We start from the raw sequence: 22945 nt of genomic DNA on the forward strand, positions 1-22945 counted from the left end.
TTCCTACGTGGAGAACATGACCAACCGCTCCTCCCATAACACCAAGCAGTCTCTCATCACCTGCATCAAGGAGAAATTCAGTGAGATAGAAGCAGTGCAGATCCAAAATGCCTGTTGTCGGTTTCGTAGCCGCATTGAGCGGGGTTTGGCCGCTAATTGCGGCTACAATGAATAGATAGCTGCTCTATATCCTTGTAAAGATATTCGTTTTTATTTTATCAATAAATATTATAAAATAAGCTTGTAGTTGGTGTTTTTGAAAGGCCAGATGTTGTCCACGCACCCTGTAGTTTGCTAAATTAGGAAAGTTTTATATATTTTTATAATTAGAACAAATTTAAAGTTTATTTTTACTCAGTTTTGATAATCATAAGACGTCCTGGATTGTTTATAGACTGAAAAAACCATACATTTATAATTGAATACTCGGATATGTTTTACATAACATTCGATAATTTTTCATTTAGATATTTTTTGAAATGGTTAATCCGTTCAAAAAGATTCAAATTAAAAAACTCTTCTTAATTCCTGATTGTTGATCTTTAGATATTTTAATGATTAGATTTTGCCAAATTTATAAAGATCTTTAAAAATCCAATTTTTCCGGAATAAATCTGGTTTTAATTATTTAAGTAAGACAAATTGCAGCAATTTAGAATTCTTGCGTGACACCAAGTCATTTGGCGGCAAAGTTTTTAATTCAAAATAAAATTATTTATAGAGTTATTCACGTTCATATAATTTGACATATTTTAAATTTTTGAAATGTTTTGAAAAATTATTTTTCGTTTATTAAAAATTGAAGCAGTCACATGAGGAAAAGATCACCAGCAATTATTTTAATTTAGTAAAGTATTATGTCAAACCGTTTTTTGAGAGTATTTACTTTCGATGGGAAACGCACGTTCCTCAATACAAACGAGGTTATGTTGCTGTATCTTCTATTTAAATAGTATATACTTATTCATATAGCATTTAGATTGTAATAGATGATTAGACCAATAATAAGATAGATTCGTTGAGTATAATGTAATTATGCACGATTATATATAGATGCATATATATCATCAATATGGAGAAAAACCAATTACGAGGTACTGGTTCAATTACAAGGATTAAGTGCAAGTGATTTGTTCTTTTTGACAATCAGAAACGTAAATTACATAAAGCAATAAATATAGAGAAGGAACATTTAATTAACATTAAAATCGAATTGTATTATATTATAAGAATGTATTAGGAATTACAGTAAAGAAATTGATTTTATAGTTTAAAATTAAATTATAATATGTTGATATTATAGCAAATTAAAATTTGTTTGCGGTTTGGTACAAATATCCATTTTTAAGTTTTTTTAGAATAATAATTCCGATTTTGGTAATAAATACATCCTTGCAAGTTGCCACCTTTGGCCTCTACTATGGGGTTGATCCTTGGACTTGCATCTCTTTTTCGTGTTTTCCTCTGAAATGTCAGCCTATTCCGTCTCCACAGGAGTATTGATATTTATACGGGAGGTGGTACATACCTACCTCTGAAAGAGGGCTGTAGTCTTGTGAGGACAGAGACTACATTGCCCAAGGCCACATCACGCTGTATTTACACTGGGGTGTACCGATACACTGGAATTGCTATCGGAATTGGCAAGAATTGGGCTTTTATGAAGTATCAGAAAAGAATATATATGGTTTAAAAATCTTAATGTTTTCAAAATGACTATTTATTCTCCCTAGTTTCATGATGGTGTCCTATTCGTTTTATAAACTCCTGGCTTTATTTTATGCAAACTACTGAACAGCAGCAAAAAATCTGCTTCCATGCCCCTATCCACGATTTGCAATTAATTAAGAACAGGCTTCACTATCAACATATTGGTAATGAAGTCACAACCTTTGTTCTGAAGAAAATGAAAAATCACGGTTGGTATTTGACTCAGGAATGAGTACCATTCATCTTATTGAGATCCTAATGAGAGCATGAAAACACCTATAAAACAGAGCTGGCAATCAGCCTATAAAAACCGAAAAGCCGGAGTTTTATATAAAAGAAAAGTCAGTTTTTAGAGTCATCACTCTAGCTATATCCCTCACAGACTTGGTAGGACCTGAGTCACATTTTCTTTTTGAAGCTTGTGGAATGACTTGCTTATTACAACGGTTGATACCGGGAAAAATAATGGAAACTATAGAGCAGCATGGGAGTTTGTGAAGTCAGAAAGATTGCCCGATGATGTTGCTGAATGAGACATAAAACTCATGGGTAACTTAGCAACTAGGATTACCACCAACCAAGGTCGAAGAAACTGTATACTGCAAGTTGTGGAATACCACAAAATATTAGTTTCAAGAATTATAATTTAAACCATTAAGAATCAATAAATTTGTAGTATGTTAAAATGAATGGTTTTAAGCATAGAGTGCTTTGTTCAAGAAAAAAATGTACTTTTTTGTAATTTATTCTATTTTTGTATACATATACATCAAGATAATTCTAACTTAGGAGAATACCTAAAAAGAAAGGAAAAAATATATAAAAACGAACATTTTTTAATATCTTGGGTAAAATTTATCCATGGGCACAAATAAAGGCTTAATAAAATATGTATACAAATTAAAGCACGGTTTATTGGCTTTGATTTGATACCCATTTCAATGTTATACGATAAGCAATTGCGAAGCTATAGTCAAAAGAATATAACCAGTTACGTTTTTTTTTGCCTTTTTTTAGAGGCACCAATAATAAATTTTCAAGGCCCGTGCAGCAGGCATGGTGGTCCAAAATCCAAATGACTGGTATAATTAGTTTCTATAGACCTTGGAGAACGGGAAACAGTCAAATATTAAAAGGTTTGAAAAAAAGTTAAAATTTGGACATTCTAATGTACATACTAGATGAATACATACATAAAGATGGGCATGCTCTATATTTAAAATACTTTCTGTTTTTACTCATATCGGTATACATTTAAGGACAGTTATCATTCATTTAAACAGAAACATTAAATGTGTAAAATTTCTATTAAAAGTGTGCTAAAGTCTCGTATATAATAGTTGCATAATTTGCCTAATTTATAACCATAAAAAAATATTTCGAATTTTTTATATCTGTTTATTATACAAGTAAACCAATAAATACTTGTTAAAACTTTCCATATTTACTTACTATAATTAATTATATTGATTTATTGATAAAATGTTTAGTATATAGAATGCATTATATAATCAATTCCTACGAAATACATACAATACATACATGTCATAGTTGGTATTTTAAGAATTTAGGACTGGTTCATTACATATTTGAAAACTTTCAAATCTGAAACCACTGCAACATCAGTAAATGACTCAGAGATAACGTCACAAAAATGGCTATTAAAAACTAACATTTCACATTGTCAACTTTAAATCTGTATCTGACGACTTATAAGATCCTGATTCCAATACATATAGTTATTACGATATTACTTAATTCTATCAATGCTTGAAGAAACTGGATGAGGTAATTTGCCGTGTTGCAAACTAAGAATTACCTGTTAATGTACTGTATTTAAATAGGCAGGGAAATGGAGAAAATAAATCTCGTCTATGGGAAAATATTGATTACCAAACTCCACTTTCGAGAGTCCCACGATATGTTCAACAATCCAAAAATCATCCCACAGATAATAATCCGATAGAGTTATAACTGAAGGGAGAAAAATTACATATGGATATTAGACCCCAACTACGGTCATATTTTTCAGAGCTCTGTACAAATAATAACATTATTCGTAATGAATAATTATTATTTCCTGGACTATCAGCAACCCTTCCCTTGCTCTTGAAGATATCAATGGAGATGGATCCAAATGGATGTGAGACCGTAGAAGCAGGAATTTATGTTTTTTAACTCTTTTTTTCTAAATGCTGACAACATTGATTGATGACATCATTACCTAACTTAGTCCAGTATTTAAAAAAAATAACGTCTTCTCTGGTTTTAGGAATACCTTGACAAAAGTAACTAAGTTGATAAATTTTGTTAACGTAAAAAAAACAAACCAGGATGGATTTATAATTGTATAACCATGAAGAAGTAATAAGCATTTATTGTCGTCTGTAGAAAGGTCGGTCAATACTTCAAAATAATGTCTTAGTTGTATGATCTTCTTATCCTTAATCAATGTAAAAATAATAATAAATAATAATTTATATTGGGTTGGCCATGAGACGTTATTATGTACCGTGTAGATTATTATCTTGGGGGAGATCAATAATCGAAACCTGATTCTTCTCAGTAGAACAATACAACAAATATTAAATGAAATAAAAAGTTTACTTTATATGATTCTTTGCAGTTATTACAAATACTTATTCCACATTTCTGTACTTCATTGCATATTCTAGTCATTCATGAAAATAAAATACTTATTCTAATTATTTTCACTTATTAATTATTTTAACAATTTTTTGTATGCTTAAAAGTTTAAATATATATATATATATAATAATTTAATTGAAGTACTATGTGATACTGAATACTTTTAAGATATCTTGTAAATAGTATGATTGCAATTTGCACTTATTGAAATACCAATTTATAGCCTTAGGACATAATTTTATAAAATGATATACTGATGTTAAATAAATAAAGCATGTCTTCCCTTCAAAATTATATGATTTAAAGGAAAATAATTAGATTAGAACTACATATAAAGAAACATTTTCGAGAATTTCATTTATAAACAAGTATCTTTTACTGTTGCAAAGATTGTATTTTATAGGAAGTGCTTTATCAATCAAAATACATAAATATATGTATAGTGTACATTTAGAGTCAATATTTATTCTTTCTAAAAGAAGATTATATTTTATCAAACTCCAGCAAAATATTGATTGTCTCACACATCATCACATTATGTAGAAATGTAGTATCTCGTAAGAAGAGATAATTAATTTTAAAGTTGGTGCTGTTTAATATAACTGTTTTTTTAATATATAATAAATAACAAAATAAAAATGATTTCTCTGAATATGGTAGTAAATTGATATTGTCTAATTCCTATGACTTCTTTATCAGAGATGTATTGCAAGAGAAAAATCCCGTTTGTGCACTCCTAAAAAAATCTATGGATCTAGAGTTGTTTTGGTACCAAAATCTTCAGTCTAGTCCAGTCATAGGACTTTTTTTTTTATCAATTCTTTGGACATTTACTCGTTGGAATCTATTCTTATAACTGCTAGTCATTGATTTTTTTTTAAATTGTGCAAATCCGAAAACATATTAATATTGCACATCATTCTTGTTTTCATAATAATAAATAATAATATAATCTATCATATTGAATATTTCTGAATAATTAAAGCATATAAATGTTACGATGAATAAATTTTAACTTTTTTAAGATTGAAAGTGGTGACTTGACTAAATTCAGCCCAAGAAATATATTAAGAACGAATATAAGCACAACACACCTGCCAAATGAAAGGAGTGAGTAACATAAACTGTTCAAAAATTTATGTTTTAACTTTTTTGCTATAATTTTTTAAATTGTGGTCCTACGAACATTTTTATAAATTATAGTTTCATTTACTAGTAATATAGTTATATATGACATTACTATTATTAGTAAGCTCTTTATAGAATATTTTATGGAATGCATGACCATACTAAACAAAAAATTTAGATGTATATTTAATAATATTTATGTTCAGATACTGAACTATATTTCAGCTGTTTAATGTACTTCAAAAGAAGGCTGCTAATTCATCTTGACATATCTTCTATTTCTTTAAAAAATTCTTATTTTGTATAAATATAATTAGTTTCTAAATTTTGAGGAGTTGGGTGGAAATGTAGCATGAAAAAGAGACGTCAATTTTAGTCTAAAAACTAAAATAGTAAAACATTTGTTTTGTAGTTACCACTTACTAGCACGTTTAAATATAGTTATATGTCCGCTCAAAAAAAGTATATGATATTTATTGGAAAAAGGGAGACAAATACATATTTTAGTTATACAATAAAAATTCTGAGCTACGTACCTAAGGCCATGTTTCATTCTGATCAAACCACTGTTAAGAACTACTGTCTTAACGGAAAAAGGGAGAACGTATATTGAATAGTAATTAAAGAAGGGAAATAGGAAATTAGGGAGTTAGTCTTAGTATGTATCTTCATCATGGTTGAATGAGAAACATATTTCTAATTATTATATTGTCTATCGATAAGTTTGACTAAATTCTGAAGTTATTCATAGCATTAATAAAATAATTAGAAATAATATATACAATACTAGTTCGTATATATATATTATGAAGTAAAAAAGATTGATTTATAACGTCTGAGTGACTATAATGACTTAAAATTGTCTCAATATAAGTACATATTTTAATTAATTAAATAATTAAAGTAATTATAACTCTTATGTGTATAAAAAAGTTCTAGAAAACGGGAGTTACTTTTTTTAATAGGAATCTCTACATAGATGATTTGTTATTTTCAATAACAATTATCATTATTATTTAATTCTTGAAGGTAAAACATCTAAGTATAAAATATTAAACTGTACGTGTGCAAATTAAAGACGAAGATAAACATTGAGGGTGTGCTCGAGAGTTATGAGTATTAGTTCTTGTTGGACTCGGAGTAGAACTAAAAATTAACATTGGAGTGATTCCAGCAGCTTATATGTCCTTGCTATAGAAGGAGTGGGATTTTGTGTTTATTTCCTTTTTTAACAGCGGGTTACAGCTGATTTAATCAAAGGTTATGACAGCTAAGTTTCTCTTCTCCCAAACAGTTTTCAAACTGTCAGGGTGATCACCTTCATTTTTGGTTCCTTTTATTTTTACAAGCCAAAAGGACATATTTTTTACATCCTTAATCATACTTATCTATGTTTTGTTACAATGCCGTTTTATTATGTGTTCCTCATCTATCAAAAATATTTGCGTGTTCAAAACACACTCCTTTCTTCCCATTTTTAATAATCTATTTATAAGCTATGTAATATAATAATGATCGATTCTTGAATGCCATGCAAGACAAATGCATTTCTAAAGAGAAGAAGTTGAACGTATGTAGAGAAGCTACCGCTCCTTCTTTTCCCCTTAAGTGCACTTACATACATACAAACTTAGTTTTTATTGATTTTTCCCCCCCTAAAATTATTTTCTGTTGTTTCAATAATAGGTTGGAGGAAAAAGTAATTTCGTATATATATGTAAATAAAACAAGAATACAATTGAATAAAATACAAAAAAAAAAAAGTAGTTCAATTAAACTTAAATTTAATTGTTTTTCTGACTTTACTTCCAATATCAAAGTTATATCGTCAGCATACATATCAATAATATGCTTTGACGTTCCAAAATCAACTCCGAAACCCCAAACTTATTTCTTACAGTACCCCCGATATCTTTAATCCCTGTCAAAGGGCTTTCCTTTAATGTTTTGAAATATTACAAAAAAAAATCCCATTTAAACCTCTTCCACCCTTTCCTTGTTTCACCACCCTCGATTATAGTATACGAGGAGATAAGTAGAGTTGCATAAAATGTTATTTAAAAAGCCTTTTTGCAGTTGTTACTCGATTAAGGGAGGGTGCTCCCTCTCTTAACATGTTTTTATTTACAAAAACTGTCATAATTATTTTTCATCATGATCACGCCCTTATAAAGTCAATGGAATCCAAAGGTAAATTAGTATTTTCAAAGAATAGAATTTGAATAAAGCTTCAAATTATTATTGCCAATACAGTTTTTTTATGCTGTTGAAATGGGAATTTTTTAAAGGCTGTATCCCAAAATAACAAAGGTCACGTGACAAAAATCTTAAAGCCTTCTCATGAATCTATATTTTTTCTCCTTCCTTATTGGCGAAAAAGGAATTATAATTATAATAACAATTATAAAATGAAAATTAATGTTAAAAATAACAAAAAATATTGTTATATTTATTTTTTCTAGTTACATGCTTAGTATTATATTTAAAACAGGCTAGAAATCTTCATAAGAAAATTATGTAATATTGAAATTGTAGGTCCAATACATTTCAAAATAAATACACTTAAAAAAATTAAACTACCCTGAATATATGCGTTTATTTTATAGAGATTAAATGTGTATATATTATATCTTACATGAAGGAAGACATGCTATAAAATTAACATAACTTTCTATTTTTTAAATTTGAGATTATTTTTATTTAATTTTTAACCAAACTTTGGTAATATCCATCAAAATTATACATTTAAACAATTTGAGCTCTCTTTTTTTGGTTTTGATGATGATGATGGAATTGCTATTTGACGTTCTACATAATATTGAATCCTAGTATTGGCAAGAATTATTTTCTAATTAAGAAGATAATATGATTTCAATATTTAGAGGACATGGCAGTCTAATACTGTAATATCAAGGATCCATGTCGTCTACTCTTCTCATACCTTTGCTATAACAAAGATTTCAAATTTGAATTATTATGTCACATATTTCATCTTTAGATAATTTTATTAATAAAGGAGATTCAAAATGATAAGTTTGTAAAATCTAAAAAAGAAAAGAAGTATACTTGTTCAATGAAAAATGTATTCTTTTATAGAATGCTATTGACAACATTAGACTAGATCAATACATAATGGGAAGATACTTTTATAATATTTATAGTAACTATGTTTATATCGTTATTGATGTTAGATGTAAATATTTAGTTAAAATAGGGATGTCATATACTTTGGAAACGTTTATATGAATGCTATATATTTGCCATTAATATGAACAATAAATATTATTGATTATATGTCTAGAGAAAAAGATTGATTAGCCTCACTATTTAGAACGTTTTGTTCAGATGCTACAGCTACATATATATTTGTGAGCTGTTTTTTTTCATCCTCTTAGAACGTCATATGGTTATATAATCAATCTATTTTTATTTAACGTTGTTGATCGTAAAAAACTTTGTATTTTATAATAAAAAGGCCTCAAATTATTTTTCTTGATGTAGTGAACGTACTAAGAAGAACTTTTGACATTCCATGAAAAAAAATAGTAAGGGTTATATCAAATTTCAAACAAAAAAGGACAGTCGCTAAACCCAAAACACTACCTAAATGAATTTTCCTCAATTATAACCAATAAAGCGTTTTTAACATTTTTTTATACGTTGACCTTATTTTTATTAAAGAAATATTTAGTGCCTTTATCATATCTACAAAGTGAAAGGAATTATAGATATGTATCATAATTTTTTCCCAAAGTTATAGTCAACTATGCATTTTTAAGGCTAACCTTGACTTGGGACCTATATTTCGCAAACTTTAATGCCCTTTTTGAATACTTTTAACATACATAAATTTATAAGAGAAGCTTTACGAAAAACGATCCTTAACTTTTTTGGGAAATCTGCCCACAAACAAACCGACGAGAAAACATAACCTCCGTTCAACTTTGTTGGTAGAGATAATCACGTTGCGTTGAAATTTATATGCAGGACGGGGTAATTTTTTTTATTGGTTTAACTTCCTCATCTGGTTTGATACAGACACGTAAGAGTATGCGATTAATTTCAAGATTTTTTTTTTGTATTAGCAATTCATAACCATATCTCCTTTTATTGTATTTATACTAGTCATTAGTTTTTCTACAAACTGCAATTCAATTGCAATTTGTACAGCATAGCTTCTTTTCTGAGTGCTTCCATTCTGCATAGCTCTTTAAAGCGCGATCAAGATTTCCTTGATTTATGTGGACTTTCATGCATAAATGAATACATTAATATAATATTGATAAACTAAACTATAGCTTTATACATTTAACGATACTTTATTTCCAAAATCTAGTCAAAATATTCCATATTTTGTCCCAATTATTGCTAAATAATGTCAATATGATCCGTTCGAATTTATAAAATTTCCCTTATATTTCTTTATTCGAAAGAAAAATAAACAAACGAAGTTGAATGGATCCTTTCTACGAAATATTCGTATTTATGGACCATCATCCACCCATTGTTCCAATTCCTAAGAAATAATATTATTCTATTTGGATATCCTAGCCACATTTCTTATGATCTACGATTCAACTTCATATTCAGTTTAAGGGCTCTTCGGGCCTTACTTGGTGGATAGCATCTACTTTAATAGAAGGATCTTTCATTGTGCAGATGTCCCTTCAGCTCAAGGTCTTTGATAGTGACGTAAGCCAAAAATATGGCTTTATTAGACTATTCTTCAGCTATGTACAAAATCTTACTGACACTCAAGGATAATCTACGTGAACACTCACATATGCATATAAAGAGTGGGTCATCTAAACTTTCGCAAGCCAAGAGAAAAAAAAAGTAACGGAACTATGACTTTGTTTCTTAACTGATTGTATTAAAATTTTAACAAAAATCAACATTATAACATATTTTTGACATTTATTGCTCTTATGTTGCTGTCAGCGATTGCATTCATCTATTTTTGCCACTTTTTCAAGAAAGTGTTCTCTATGATAGCATTTAAATTACACATTATACACAAAAGTGCACAATGTTTTGTTCCTGATTAAAAGAAGTCGGGATTATGTTGTCGTTAGGAAGCATTATGAGAAACTGACGTGGTAGAGTAATATTCTTACCACACATACTCTCCATTAGTGTGTGTTTGTAATAAAACCTATTTGTAGTGGGATAGAATGAGGCCAGAGAAAATTACGAACATTTTATATGAACCACTTCCTATGAATGATGAAATCATAATTCTCTTGCAATTTCATGTAGATAATCATCTTTCTACTTTTGATTTGTTTCGTTCCAATCTTAATATGTACTTGGATTTTGTGTTTAAAAAAATCTCTTTTCTTTTTATTACGATTTCTCAAATTAAAAGAAGATTATTTAAATGAAAATCTATCTAAGTTGTCATAAACATTTAACAAATTTAGTTTGAAGTCTACGAATAACAAAAAATTGACAAGAGTTTAAAGGCCTACAAATGTTTGGGAAGTTCTGCTGTAGAGATAAAAATTATTAAGTATATATTATAAAATTTTGCATGCACGTCTCACTTTCTTTTTTTGAAATATGAGACGGTCAGAAACTTAGATGTGAATGCATTGATTTGTGTTCTCTGTTACCATTGAGCTTGAGGGATATTTATCTATATATTTTTGTAATATATCTTATTCACTTGGACCTTTTAAAACAGTGGTTCCCAATTTTTTAAATATAGCGACATATCTTAAAACAATAAATAAGAAAACAACCCAAATTCTTAAAATATCATATGTACACAGTAAATTTGTTTTTGTACAAGAAACTGTCATAAAACAATAATGAATAATATATTATTTACTTGTGAAAAAACTATACATTACAGTTGAGGCCCCAGAGCTGGTATCCATTCCTCCAAGGCATACTGGAAGGTAGAAAATAATCGTGCTACCTTGATTCATTGTAAATACTAGAAACAATCGTAGTACCTTACATAATGATCTCCTCCGCCCCCAGTCCATAGATCCACTCCAACCCCTCCCACCCTGACATACTTCATAAGAGACAAACTCACAATCTTCTCCTCATAATGAGACCTTCCATTTACTTTTATGTTTTCCAAAGGGCTAAATGTCCAAATATCTCGAAAAAGTCACGAAACCTCTTCTGATAATCAAATAATTTATCATTTGTGTCGCTTTGTTCACTTCCTGCGAAGTTATATCCTTATTATTAACAGAAATATAATACTAGAATTTCAACTTACACTTTCACGTGGTCTCCAATTTCAGTATAGCAAGAGTCAGTATGACGTGGGGGCAAACTCTTTCAATCTACCTGATATTTTCTGTCTTTAAGAGTGAATAAAATCACCTTGGCAAGTAACACATGGAAATATAATTTTATGGAGGATATTTCTTAAACTTTCAAATTCACAAGGTAAGGAAAGATGATGAACACCTTCCATAAAAAAATATTTATTATTTTAATATTATAGTGATTGGATATACACAGCAGAGTAGGGCACGAAAAAGTGGACTTGAGATATGGATTTATAAATAGATTAATAATTTTATATTTTCAAACATAGTCAAAATAAAAAATGTTTACAAAATATGTAGACAAGCTTTTTGCAAAACTTTTTCCCCTCAATATGGCCACCTTCAATATCAACCACAGGCTTTACACGTCGCCTGAAGGCCATGCAGGAGCTGACGACAAGTTGTCCCATGTAGCACTATAGAGTACTTCAGTGAGTCTATATTTGGGTGTGAGGTCCTGTTGGTTTCCGTCTCCAATGTGGTCCATATAGAAAAATCAAGTGGCTTCAAATCTGGTATGGAACGGGGCCATATCTCTTTGGACCAGAATCGAGCCATATTATCTGTCCAAAACTTTTGCCTCTTGGTGGACATATGAAAGGGGGTGCCGTCCTGAGCCTACACGTAGTTACCCTCCAGGTAGTTCACCTTTAGCTATGGCAAGATGGTGTACCCAATCACCTTATAGTAGGCCACTTGGGCTATTTTCTGTTCAGCCTTAAAAAAGAACGGAGGCATCTTATTTCCATCAGAGGCCACAACGCCGAGGACCATTGTTTGGGTCAGAAATTTGGTGTGATAAATACCTTGGACCTCTTCACCTCTTCTTTTGTTTCCGCAAACCAGCCGTCGTTCCGGCGGTTGTGGAATTGATGAACAGTGAAACTATTGTTGTCCGAGAATATTTTCACAATTGAGCCATCTGCTTTCATCCAGGTTAGGACTTTTTTGTACTCCTTGAGTATCCTGGATTTCATGCCCTCGTTCAGTAGGTGAAGTGGGGTCTTTGTGAAAAAAAAAAATCCCAAGTTGTGATTTTAGTGCTCCTGATGGTTTTAGGAGACACAGAGAAGTATTGATGAGGCGTTTCATATACTAAGTGGGATCCTCCTTTCTATTCTTCTTCAAACTTAACAATAACTTCGTATCCTTTGTATTTTTATTCAATGCAGCTGTTTATTTGTGGTAGTTATTTATTCCTCAAAACACTCGTATTTTCCAAATTTTTAACTTAAGCGTTAAGACGTGGGGTCCTGTGTATATGGGATATCCCAAGCCATTGTACAAGGGCCTCCTGATGGTTGAAGTAGCCAAGGAGAAGTCGTCGGCATATTTAAAATCACGTAAAGTTCATCAATAAAATTTGTAATCTTTAAACAATTTCCATATCGTTCTATACAATGGATCCAGACTACATCTTTTTCCATAAGAGGCTTACTGGCGTAGTAACAGTGGATGATAAATGAATTGGCAATAGTTTTGCGTAAAATATTTTTTTGCAATATATTATAAGAAATATGTGTAGCATTCAAGAATAGTATACAAACTGTATAAGTCTTTAGTTTCTATACGGTATTTTATAGCTTTTAATAGCACGTATTGGAGATTAATAAAACATATTTTTAATTTGTATAATATTTAAAAAAAGAAACACACTTTTAATTCAGATTATTGATTTGTTTCTCACTTAAAAGTTGCCTCGGAAATTTAAAAAAGATTAAAAGTACTCAATAATTTTAAGCAGAAAATTCATAAAAATAATCAAATTTAAAACGAAAAAATTAATTATTGATTAGTTATTATCTTGACAAATACCAATAAAATGGAATATGGAATTAAAATGACATGTGAATAAGTAAACTTTTGTTGATTTGTGTTATTGATAATTAATTAATAAATATTTATCTACAAAAATCTCTACAAAGTTAGTGATGAGGGGGGGTTAATTTTTTTTTCTAAATTCAATGTAACATAATTACAGAAAAAACATGCTCCATGGTAATATAAATACTTTTTGAAACATTACGTCATCTGTAATTTATATTATGTTTACTTGCACCACATTTGATAAAATATATAAATTGCAAATTAAAGCAAATATTGACAAAATCAATTAACTTAACCATTAAATAAAGTATAATTAATATTTAGCATAGTTTAAATATACTGTTTGCGCAACATATATTGTACTCTAGTTAAACTATAATACATTCAATTTCTCCATAAGAAAACTAAAAACATTTTTTGAAACTCTTTTTTCTTTCTTTTTTTGAGCAAAATTAGGCCAATAAGATATGTAAAGATTTGATACATTATTCGTTGAAATAGTTACTACATGCTTTTATAAAAAAATTTATAGTATACATTTACGCAATCATAGACTATATGAAACAATTATGCTAGTTTTTGTATTTTATACATAAGATCGTAAATCATTTCCTCAATATTTTTAATCTGTGGTTTTTAGTGCCCGTATGTTGGAAAACAGTGTAGTGTCATAGCATGAACCCTCCAAGCTGACATGCAACAACGTTTCTACCATAAATTGTCTCAAGGAGGAGCAAACGTTGCTCAAAATATTTTTTTTTCCTTCTGAAACTAAATACCAACTGTTATTTGATGGGGTGAAAAAAGCGAAGGCAATCATTACGATCATTATGTTTTTAAGGTATTAAAACGGATTAATTAGTTTTTAGAAGTGTATTTTTAAAGACAACATTTTTCTAATGAAATTTATCGAAAGGTATTAAAAAGTTTCAAAAAAATATCTTGAAATTAATTATATTGATTGATATACAGTAAACAGCCATGTTCTCCTAATAGAAATGTTGCACCTTCTTAGACGTGTGTTCCGGGCGAAGTCTTGGGCAAACAATAGTTGTCCCTTGGGAATGTGCTCTTCAACCATGGCAAGACATGGTATCTGAGGACCTTATAGTAGACGTCCGTTTTGACTTTCTCGTTGGTCTTGAAGAAGTAACGAGAGGTCTTACTGACCTGAGCTGTATTTTTGGTCTTGAAGGTTTTCTCGACCTCAGCTTTTGATTCATCCAAGAAGCGATCATTTTTCCTGTTCAAAACAGCGTCCACAGTCAATATCTTCTTGTCTGAGATGACTTGTGCACGGAAGAGATCGCATAATCTCTGCCGTTTTGCTTGTTGCTTGGACATTTTTGATCACACAAAAACAAAACAGTCACAAAATTGTAGCTTTTTTCAGATCTTTCTAATGGTTTCAAGTAAAAAATTGTCAGACTTTCAGAAATGAGGTTAGACCGCCTCGAGAAAGATTTTAATTTTGAGTCTTCACCCTGTATGTAATTCACTTCTTATATGAGAAGCATAGGTTTTATCAAAAATAATATGTTTTCGAAAAAAAAGTTAGGATATGGTTTCATTTAAATAATTTTGATGATAATTGATATATCAACATTATCATGGGATATTTAGCTATATCATATCACTATTTGTTGAGCTATTTGCATTAAAAGAATTTCGACAATTTTAAATATAAAAATAAATTGAAAAGCATCCTTTTTTGATTTATTAGAAATTGAAACAATTTACAAATTTTCATAAATCGCACTAATAACAACTCAATAGCTAAATTGAAGCTAGGATAATTTTATAAAATATTATGAAAAATAATGTCTTGGCAATATTTATTTCCAAATTCTAACGTATGATAACAACTAACTATATTTCAATGAGAATTTAAGAATATTGCTTCTAGATTTATACACCAAATATCCCGTTACTACTTTTACACCCTGATTGCTACCCATAATAATGTTGTCATACCTTGTATTTTCAAAAATCAATTTTTCCAATAAAAATTTAATAATTGATGTTTCTTTTTTGCTTTCTGAATTTTTTTTCTAAAAAATTCCAAAAATCAAGCCTCTCTCCCCCTACGGACGCCCCTGGTATTTTAAATTATTAAAATAATTTTTTAATGGTATATTAAAGTTTCTTGGACATTCAAATACAATATCTAATCCATATTTTAAGGTTTTAGGCAATATAAAAATAATCAATTTGACCCACGTAATTTTTTTCTTTTTTAAATGACCAGAGCCAAAAATCGATTCAAATCTTGGAAATACATTATTATTGACCAAAAACTCCTTGGTGTAGTCAAATAAAATTAGCACTCATTTTGATTACTATATTCGGATGTAGAGGTTCTCAAACTGTATTTTCTTCTTTTAGTAGTACGATGGCTCAGGCTCGTGGCTATGGGGGGCTGTGAAGGGAAAATTAAACACGTTTGATTAAAATTTACAGTCAAATTTGTAATATTTTGTGTAAAAGACAGCAATTGTTGTCAAAAATTAATTTGTTGGGTAAAAAAACAATTTAGTATGAAATTTTCCCAATAAAATTGCAACAAATATGTATATTTTAATAAATATGGTCAAGAAGTTTTCAAATTTTTCCTTTGAAATCCTGGTAACACCATAAACAGATGAAGCATCCCCTATTAATATGGTCAGGCAAAACGCAGAGAAAAATAATAGTGTTGAGATTAAAAACAGTAAACAGTAGTGGGTGTGCTATATTTTACTTTTTGTTAATTCTTTAGAAAATGGTCGTGGTTTTAAGACCTGGTTCCCCCGCTTCTCTTTTTGGAATATTCTTCCTATTATGCATAGTACCATTTGGTTCAAGACTTTACGAGAGTATACTCAAGCTTAACCAATCAACGGTTAAAACAGTAATATGGGGTAAAACGACATAATATTAATTGTAACTTGCAACCTTCTTTCTCAAAGAAATAGAGAATCAGTTAGTAATTAGCCAATTCTTCCCAACTTTGGATTTTTATTTTATAACTTGTTGAAAATTGTTCATAACATAATACATATGAACCAATTCAAATTCATTCAATCAACCTTCATAACATTGACAAGTGAAAAGAAGACCAGAAAAGTCAATAGCCTACTCAAAATTTATTTTTTAATAAGAAAAAGTCCGTATAAAAGTAAAAAAAACTATTGAGAATATTTAAAAGTGAGTTTGTAAACATGATATTGAAAGAATGATGTCAAAACTCTTAATATAGGAACTAAACCCTAGACAGAATGCAGGGTTAGTGTTTCTACATTCGTACATTGTTAGGTCTATTAAAAGAACAAAAATAAGAGAGGTTCTAATGCATTCTATATATATTGCCTTACTTCCTTTGATAACATGAATTATTCGTGTAATTACTCATTTATTTTTGTAAAGGGGATATGTAAAAATGTATGTGAAGGCTGTATACGTTGTACTTACTCGTATGTCTGTACATAATAATATATTTTCCTCCATTGTTTAATTAGACGTCTCTTGAAAGCAATCCAACAATTTTTATATAATATTTCTTGTCTTTTCTATGTATGTTGTTTTTTGTTCAATTATTCTGAGCTGGTTTAAGTTAGACTCTCCAAATTTTAATATAAGATTCTTAATTACAGTGGGAAGGGGATGTCGAAGCAAATATTCGATCCTTGATGGATTTTGTAAGCTTGTTTGCGGACAAAGATTTTATAAGGGTGTAATTGTCTACCAGGAATTGCTGCTCCATTTTATTAAAAGAGAAGGAGAGTAATCATAAGTGATGCAAATTCTGTGAATTTTTATCTGGCACATTTTTATTTTTTTTTGGAAAATGTCATCTGAAGAATGAATTTTCCTTTCCTTTGCAGTTGTCATTATTATTGAATTCCTGAGTTGTGAAACTACCTTTCATAAATAGACTCAAATATATTCATAACCTAATTGAAAATTAATTTGTGCTCATAAAAGACGAAAAGTAACCTTGAACAATTGTTGTGGAGTTATAATTGAAAGTCCTTTTTGGACTCAGAATAGAATTGGGGATGAACATTGAATTAATTCTTGTCATCTCCCTTATTTATTTCCTTCTCCCTCTCCAACCTTGGCACATCTGATTACAGCTGATATTCTCCACAGCATTCTTCCAATTGTCAGGGTTACCATGTTGATTTTCCGTTTCTATTTTTTTTTAACATGGCCATTATAAACAGGATCTTATTACTGGTTATGATCGTTCGGAAACTTTAGCCTCCTTAGTTAGGGAGTCCATCCTAAAAAAATCATTCTTTTTGATAAATAAACAAAGTAATAACCTATGAATACTTATACTTTGTTTCAAAAAGGTGAGGAATACAATTTCTTGTTGAACCCTCGCTACACACACATATATATATATATGTTCAGGCAAAGTATAGAAATGCAGCATTATATATATAATACCTAGGTAATATATATAATATCTGATTGTTATCAGGCGAACTATATAATAAACGACATTTTTTACATTACTTAGGTATTATATACGATGCTGGGGTCATATGTTGGCAATGTGTATAATACATATAAGTTGTGTACATACTGTAAATAACAGAACAAAGTCAAGCATAGTACATTTGTACTTGTTCTTTGTGTGCGTTAACTTATTTCCTGTAATCAACAATATATTTCGATTACATGCTCATCGAACTGACATAAACAAAAGCATTTGAATTGGAAAGGGGGGTATTACTTTCAAATATAATAATAATTGCCCCAAACCTTAAGATCTAAATATATTCAAAGATACAAGGAGGGGGTTTACCACACAAAATGAAGTTTTTATATGGCCAACCTAGTAATTCGGACTTGAATCTGTTTTATATATTTTTGATGAATTATAAGGATAACCTTTGATGACGTCATAATAATGAAATAATATTTGATGAGTATTATTGTGATAGAAGTGTATCATTTTCCATCACTAGAAGTTACGTATCATGTATTAATATATGTTTCTTTTGTTTGATGTATCAAAAAAATAAGAAAATGGTGCCGGATAATTGAAATAGTATTTGGGGGTACGATTGTGTTTTTCCCTCAGCTCTGTTTATCTGGAAGTTACGCACTATATATTTATTTTCATCATCTATTGAAAAATTATTTTCTCAATATTTTTAATCTGTGGTTTCTAGTGCCCGTATGTTTGGAAAACAGTGTAGTGCCATAGTATGAACCACTCCAGGCTGACATACAACAACGTTTCTACCATAAATTGTCTCAAGTAGGAGCCAAAGTTGCTAAAAATAGTGTTTCTCCTTCTGAAGCTAAGTACCATATGTTAATTGAGGAAGAGAAAATCATTACGAGGAAACTAAGAATAACATGACGTAATGATAGTAAGGAATAAGTCAAATTAAAATATCCATTTATAGATAATTATATTAATAATCTATTTTATATATGAGACATCCGAGTGATTTGTCATTCTGGTTAAGAGTCATTCGGCAATCATTCATGGTGGAAGTGACAAAATGTTGAAAAAACTTGCTCAAAAATATAAAAACATTACACGTTGTGTCTCTTTTTTGCTATCACTTTTTTTCTGAAAATAATATCTATTTTTAAAGCTTATTATTTCAAATGCCTAATTAATAATAAAGTTTTATAATCCCAAATTGTCAACATTTATTACTTTGCCTAAACAGTTACATGTATATATAATACCTAGGAAAAATATAAAAAAAAATTTCATTTATTATGTAGTTTGCCTGACACCATCTGGTACTATATACATTACCTATGTATTCCTTACAATGCCTTATTATACATATTGCTGGTAACAAATATATATATTCGTGATCTTATTATTCCTATGAAGAAATTTTGGCATATAGAAATACAAATATATACGAGCGTCCTTTTAAAAAGTTCATACAAAGACCGAGAAATGGAACTACTGGCATGCATCAAGGTCATGTTTAGTTAGTAACATCTCTTGGAAGAACACACACTAACTTTCAGCCAGTTCGGTCCATTTATTTCTGTTTGGCATTCGTTTGAATCGAGAAAGTGGAATGATTTTCAAAAAATGATTGAAAAATAATTTTATGTCTTAATTAAACATTACTTTATGAGAGGGATAACCTTTAAGAGACTAAAAAGAACCTTGATAAAATTATGGGGACTCTGCGCCTTCAATAAGTACAGTTTATAAGTGGTTTCTAAATTTTTGGAGTGGCCATATGGGCTCAAATGAAATCTTGAATTTTTTTTTCCACACGCATCTCGGAATACAAACGGAATGTTTTGTACTGTGGTAACCTGTAAGGAGCAAATAACCACATTGTTCTTCAAGTAAGAACTGAATTTCAGTTTCTGTGCCATCTTTTAAGGTTATGGTGGTTGAACAGAGAAAACTGTGCAGGATCAATGCCTGAGCAGTAGAGTACTTCCTGTGTTTGAACCGTCCCATAACACATTCTCAACATGATGCACTCCCGTGTCCCATGAAGAGTGGGCTCATTTTCCCATTTTCCAACTACCCTTGAACTCCTGTTTGTCTGTGAAGCTCTTAATCTCATCAGGAGTAACCTCTTCGATGGTGATGTTTGGGCATCTCTTTGTAGAGACTCTGGAAAAATGTAAGTACGGAGGAGTCTGAAAAGTAGAATTATAACCGGACATTAGCCATTTGTGTACATTATAAACATAAACAAATTAATCTTTGCAATGATTCTTCTATTAATTTTCTATTTACCCGTAGAGGCATGTTTTAATTTGAAGTAGGGCAAAATTCATTCCAATGCAATTCCTTGGTCCATAGCTAAAAGCAATAAAGCTATAGACGCTTCTCTTTCTTTTCTTTTCATCCTCAATTTTTTTTTGGATTGAATTTTAGAGGTTCCTCGTAGTGTTCTTCATTCAAACTAAAATCATCATTCGGAAAGATGAATAATGTACCTGTGCAACAGAAGTAGAAAGGAACAAATAATTATGGTTGTACGGTTATATAAAATAAATATACTTGATCTTGTATTTGGGACCTGTATTGATGTTCAAGTTTGTTCCTGGTATACGATAAGATTTAGTACAAGACCTCTCCAAAGTAAGGAATGGAAAATGACGAAGAACTTCGTGGACAAACATGCCTAAATATTTCATTCCCATAATATCATTAAAACTTAACGTTACCTCTTGATTGGTTTTATTCGGTATGGTTACAGATATTTCTTCAAAGAGTGTATCTTGTATTTCTGGATAGTTCGCCAAATAGACCAACATAGCAGTCATCATTGATGAAATTGTTTCATAACCAGCAAACAATAGTATAAATACGTTTGCAATGAACAAAGTATCTAAATCGTCTATATTCAATGATTTCAAGTTCATTTTTTGAATTTTGGTGTCCTTCTCAAATTACGTTAGTTCATTTTTCTCGTTATTTTCTTGTTCGTTGCTTTCAATTTTATGATATTCCTGTAACAAGAGATCCACCAAATCTCCACATGAGCAACATTACTTTTTTTACGATGCTTAATTGAGCTTTTGATAATTCTTATGAAAAAGTCCTGACTTTTTGGGTTCAAGAAAGAAATTGGGAGGAACTTTGCCAAGGTATTTGGAGAAAAGATGAATACCATAAAAATCAATGCTTGTCTCCATTTACTGCCCTTCCTATTTGTTAAAATATCAACATGATTCATGAATGCCGATTTGTCAATCGTGTTGAAGCAGTCTGCTTCCACCCTAAAGCCTGATTTTGCTATACTTTGTGTAGTATATCGACTAATTAAGTATCTTGAATCAATCATTTATAAATCTATTTTCTCTATAAAATCCAACATATCATCTGCAGCCTAAGATCAAAATATTTCCTTAATAATTATAAAAATGTATTTCAATTTATTAATTTACTTGATCTAAATGTGGAAGCATTGCTTTTAACTTTCGACTTGTTAAGATTTGAAAGTATAAACATCATATTGTTGAAATATTTATTGTTATGCCCGTACAACTTTGGGGGTGGTTTTCTGGTGGCGAAGTATTCAAAATCTTATACAAATATGGATTTTGCTAATTCAACATCCAAAACTATAACTCTAGGTGCACCACAGTCCCAAGAAATAAAGAATTTGTCATGGGGATATTTTTGTTTGTATGAATCCGTATAGTCTCTAAAGTTCCTCCGTCTCAGATATAAATCCCAGAACATCTTTGAGCCAAAAGGGAAGGAAGCCTTCTCCTCAGAGAATCCTTTAGCCTTAAAACTACCATAATTCTTCGTTGTTTTATAGTAATACCATCCGAAAAGTATAACTAAGATGGATATTATGAGTATAAAATACATCCTAGAATTATGTATAAAAATATAATAAATAACGCACGATACAAAATACATAAATAAACTAATTTACAGAATGATGAAATAAAAAATGAATGATAAACATATAAAAAAATATTTTTTTATCGTTTAAATTGATTAAATTTTCTTATACTTGACCTTGATGGACTTAATATTATATAATTTGTTACATCTATATGCGTTTTAAAAATAGGATATGTAAATAATCATTATATTAATAGAACACTGATTACAGAACGAACACTTCCCTATTAATATCCTGATGCGCGTTTTAGGCGTGAATTTCGAAGAGGCTCCCTAGCAAGTTAGTGTATGATCAAAGTGAGTTACTCTCGACTTTGACATAAGTTAGCACCCCAATTTTAATGACGTAACAAATATATGAAAAAAGCTGGTCCGTACATGTATTTCCCTCTAAGATTACAAGGCATCTAACTCAAAATGTAAAATTTGCTACTTGTAAACTGTGCCTGGGACTATATAAAGGCGAAATTACATCTTATTTTCATACTATACCCTTGTAGGTATGAAAAATAGAATAAAAGGTGAACCTCTATCTACGTTTATGAATATAATACAATGTAATACCATTACTATTTGTTGCCTCGTAAACAAATACAACTGCATCTAATCATTTATGAATATTTCTCAATTTCATTTAAATAGGAGATATATACCATTATCTTAATATTAAGTATATTTATATAATAAAAAACCATCATTATAGCAAAGAAGTCCATAATATATTAAGAATAAGGGGATATTATGTAGTAAACATGAAATGCTCATGTGAAAAACATAAACTAACAAGATCTTAATTTGTTCTTTATCTTGAATATAGAGTTCTATATAATTATTTTGTTAATAGAACCAAAGATGATACGTTGCTATCAGCCTCTGTTGCCTTGTGATTTTTACTATTATCTCCAGAGAGAGAAATATATATATGAGTAAATATTTGAAAAATAATTAGGAAATTAAACATTCTAGAGCATAATTCCTT

General features: G+C 29.8%; 1 pseudogene; it reads right to left on the reverse strand.

Annotated features, from left to right (window-relative positions):
- Positions 1-19240: 19240 nt before the first annotated feature.
- LOC121128820 (probable cytochrome P450 9f2) lies at positions 19241-21980 on the reverse strand (annotated as a pseudogene).
- Positions 21981-22945: the final 965 nt, after the last annotated feature.

Source organism: Lepeophtheirus salmonis, chromosome 14 (assembly GCF_016086655.4).
Source record: "Lepeophtheirus salmonis chromosome 14, UVic_Lsal_1.4, whole genome shotgun sequence".
NCBI classification, from domain to species: domain Eukaryota; kingdom Metazoa; phylum Arthropoda; class Copepoda; order Siphonostomatoida; family Caligidae; genus Lepeophtheirus; species Lepeophtheirus salmonis.